The sequence below is a fragment of the Bombyx mori genome, chromosome 11 (assembly GCF_030269925.1).
Source record: "Bombyx mori chromosome 11, ASM3026992v2".
NCBI lineage: Eukaryota > Metazoa > Arthropoda > Insecta > Lepidoptera > Bombycidae > Bombyx > Bombyx mori.
The window spans coordinates 13,983,636-13,988,353 of NC_085117.1; positions in this window are offsets into that span (position 1 = coordinate 13,983,636).

The following is a 4,718-nucleotide window of genomic DNA, read 5'->3' on the forward strand; positions in this document are numbered from 1 at the left end:
TTTTTTTTTTACTTTGATTTTAATTATTTCCTAATTGTGTACTTTTACTGGAGTCGCTTTATGTTTCACATAAACATAAGCAGTAAACACGTATCTATTATAACTAGAAGTCCCGCAGTAGTCGAAATTCGACTATAATTAATTGGAATTGTAAGTTTGTACACTATTATGATTGTATTTTATATTTCTATAATACAAATTTCGCCAAGATTACACTATAAAAAAATATTAACAAAGACAAACAATATTTAATCTATTCTCAATTTGACAACAGACGTCAAGAACAAAAGTTTGACAATAAATAGTATGCATGCGTGTGTGCGTCAAATACATGGTATGTGGTGTGTGAGATGTTTTCTTTATTGATTTAATGTATATTTTACGCATTATTTAAAAAAAATATTAGCATTGTGCACATCTTCTCTATATTCTCTATAAGTGTGGAAAATTTCATACTCCTCCGTCCGCGCAATTTTCGTAAAAAGGGATACAAAGTTTTTGCTTCACGTATTAATATATAGATTCCAAAATATCGTAAAGCTATTTTCTTTTTTAAATAAACCTGTCTGGACCTTATAGTAAGTATTTATTTGCAAAAATTATGTTGATAATTCGTTTTATTTTATGCGAGAAGAATAAAGATAAGTTTTGTGACTAAATATTTTTTTTTTTTTTTTTTATTGCTTAGATGTGTGGACGAGCTCACAGCCCACCTGATGTTAAGTGGTTACTGGAGCCCATAGACATCTACAACGTAAATGCGCCACACACCTTGAGATATAGTTCTAAGGTCTCAGTATAGTCACAACGGCTGCCCCACCCTTCAAACCGAAACGCATTACTGCTTCACGGCAGAAATAGGCGGGGCGGTGGTACCTACCCGTGCGGACTCATAAGAGGTCCTACCACCAGTAATTACGCAAATTATAATTTTGCGGGTTTCATTTTTATTACACGATGTTATTCCTTCACCGTGGAAGTCAATCGTGAACATTTGTTGAGTACGTATTTCATTAGAAAAATTGGTACCCGCCTGCGGGATTCGAACACCGGTGCATCGCTTCAACACGAATGCATCGGACGTCTTATCCGTTAGGCCACGACGACTTCAAATACTATCATACTATCATTAGCGCGACATCAGGTTAAACAGAAAGGTCAGAGGTCAAAAAGAACAGAAAATAATACCGTTCGTAGCTTCTGCATTGTTGATGAAGTATTTGAAATACCTAAATCCTTGAAGTTGTTCGGAATAGTGAGGTAGTTTGAATGCGAACTAAATATTTCAAGCGCATCCAAAATTCAATTATTCAGAATTTCACTAACACGTGGGTCGGAATTCCGCAGAGCGCATTGTGGTCGAATTAGCAACTTTTCAATGTAATTACCAATTTAATTCACTATGTTCTGTGAAGAGAGCCGCGCTATAAATTCAATTGTTGTATTTCTGATAGTTAGTTGGCCATTTCGGGTTTTGCGCTCATCTACCTTTACATGAATACAGTTTTCTGCATCCTTTTGAAATAATAATTAGGATCGTCGATCTTCTAAGTGAACTTTGTTAGCAGCCAAATTCATTAGCATACATATGCCTGTTGCTCATGGAAGTCAGCTAATACGAAAAAGAGAGAGAGACAAGTAGCTCTTTATCGCTAGGATTCTCTCTTCAAGCCTTGTTTGAAGTATACGTCCATTGCTCTTAGTAAAGTACAATGGAGGAAATTCATTCCATATCCGGGTGCTCAATGCTAAAAAAGATATCTGATAATGCACTGTGCATGAATAGGGTGGTTCCAGGTTTTAGGGATGCATGGGATGAATGCTGTGCTCCGGAATTATGCGGCAAAATCAAACTACTTATACAATTCACAGCACCTTCCATATACGTATGGTATAAAATGCATAGCGATAAAAGCAAATTACAAACTAGTTCCAAAATGAGTTTTATTCTTTTGTTCGAAATATGTTTAAGAACATTCAGCCAATGAAGTTGATATGCAAAAAGTAGACATTGGAGACGGTTTCAGTGAACAAACAAACGTACAGCTTGTCACATGGTCGGCGTCTATGTGCATTACACAATCGGCACGTTTTTGGTTATCGTCGTTGTCAAACCAAAATCTGCTATGTGCACTTTTTGTGATTTTTACTTTTTGAACTTTTCGTATAGTTCACAGCCCTATCTACCGTATAAAAAAATCTTACGTTACGGACGTTTTTTCCCGGTTACGGTACCCCTCCGCATCGTCCTATAAGGAACTTCGTTCCAAAAGCTGTTATGTGTTTATAGCTTTAATATTTATCTATAGCTTTCATTTGATATAGTTCTTAAAAATTCACCTTCATATAAAATTTTATACGAAAATGTTTTACTCGTTAATTCAAAATAGAATTTTTGCACATAGCAGGTTTTGGTTTGACAGCGACGTTATATTGCTGTGCTTGTTTACTAGCTCGTGTGATCATCAAACACTATAGCATGTATTCCTGTTCGATTCCCAGTTGTAGTTAGTATCTTTGATTGATATTGGTTTAAATAGTTGTTATCGTAGTACATGGGAACTGCCATTTAAAAATTTGACTCGGAGGCATTTGCGATACTCAGTTTGAGTCATCAGAAGTGTAAATAAGCTTGATGAAATCTAGCTGAAATGAAAATTTGTCGTGAAATTGTTTCTTCGTTTTAAAGTGAGAAATAAACAATTTTGAACTTAAGCGTCAGGTCAAATCAAGTCGAATGACCTTCAAGTAACAATAGATTTTGTAAATCTCACCAAATTGATGAATTCATAACCGGGAAGGAAGTCCTCTTTGATTACCGTCTAATTTTACAAGGAAGTAATTACCCCTTTTCTCGATCAAGTATTATTTAATTCATTCCCAAATTACCTTTTCAAAGAGATTCAGGGTTTTCCGTTACGGCTTAAAATAAATATAGCTCTACAAAATAAAAATAAATATTAAGTTATTTTGGGAATGATTAAAAACGCGTTAAAATTTAAGCTGGAGGTTAATTTTAGGTAAATTAAATTTAGAAACTTGTAGGTATATTAGACATTCTGTTAATTTGGGTGCCTAACGTTTTGTAAATTATGATAATTTCTGACTAGAATAAAACGCCAACTAGATTTAAAACTACTAAAAGACCAAGCCGTAAATATATCAAACATCTCCGCAGCTCTTGAAAATATTTAAAAAATATTATTAAGAAATTAAAAAAATAATATGAAATTTCACCCAACTGGAGAACTTAAAGTTACTTATTAAAGTATTATTGAAAACAAAATGTACTAAAGTCAAAATGGGAAGACACAAATAGTTCTAAATAAAATGTTGGCACTAAATAACCTTATGGGATTTGCTCGTATCATGGACTATATATATATGGCATTAAATCATCAGATTTTGTGCCCCTACCGAGGCGCACTTTCGTTTCCTGACAGGAAAAGACAAGAAGACGATTCCCGCATGTCGATGTTTATAATGCACTCTACCATAAATAACATTAGTGTCCGGAAGATAGAAGAATTTAGGAAGGTGATTGGGGAGAGTATACTACTACCGCTACGGAATACTGCAAGAAACGCAGTAGCCCCTCGTTTAACTGGGGTAGACGCTGTTTGTAGAAAGATCTAGTCTTCACAAAGCTGTAAAACGATGAAAGAAGAAAGAGATAGAACTACAACATCTTCACAGTTCTAATTTCTACAGCTCTAATTTCAAACAAAATAATGAACAAATTCACTTAGCGTTAACACTAAATTGAATATTTAATTATTTTTTTCTTCTCCTCGTTGCGGGGACGGTAACGGCAAATGCTGGGCCGTAAACGCCATTCCAACGTTGGCCGGACCCTTTTAAGCCGGTTTCATTATCGTGAAAGCAATCTTTATTTTGCTACATTTATATCGATTGGCGCTCTACGATTGAGACTTAGTTCTTTTTTTGATTACGTAGCTGTTATAAAAAAAAATTATAAATCCAGAATGAAAAGAAAAATTGTAAGTTGCTTATCCATACAAGCTCGCAATCCATACCACCAGTCACTAAAGCCACCGCTTCATTCAATTCTTAAAATTATCACGCCATCTTTCTTCTTCCTCTAACTTCCTCTCTCACTGTCCTCTCTTCTTATTATTCATCCTTTTACATCTGGTTCGACTAACCGTACAAATATCGTTTAATTGAGCTGTGGGAGTAAATTAAGGCATTGCGCAAATTAAATATAATATTGGGATACAACTCCAGGAAAGTCAATAAATAGAAACCAATGTGAGATAACTAAATCAGAAATACATCTTTTAGATTTAAAATTTAAGTCCAGGATTTTATCTTTTTTTATTTATTTGTCTCCTAAACAAGCTTATGGTGTTATGTAGTTACATTATTGGAGCCCATAGACATAGCATCGTAAATCCTGCCACCCACCTCGAGACATGAGTCCTAAGTCTCAGTTTTTACAGTACAATGGTTGCCCTAATGCGTTTCGGTTTGAAGGGTGAGACGGCTGCCTCTGCCTCTGTAACTATACTGAGACCTTAGAACTCATATGTCAAGGTGAGTGGCGCCATTACGTTGTAGATATCTATGGGCTCCAGTAACCACTTAACACCAGGTGGACCAGGTGGGCTCGTCCACCCATCTAAGCAATAAAAAAAACAAAATTAATGTAGTGGTTACGAGGTTACGCTACCTGCCGCTACCCTGTCGAGCAAAAC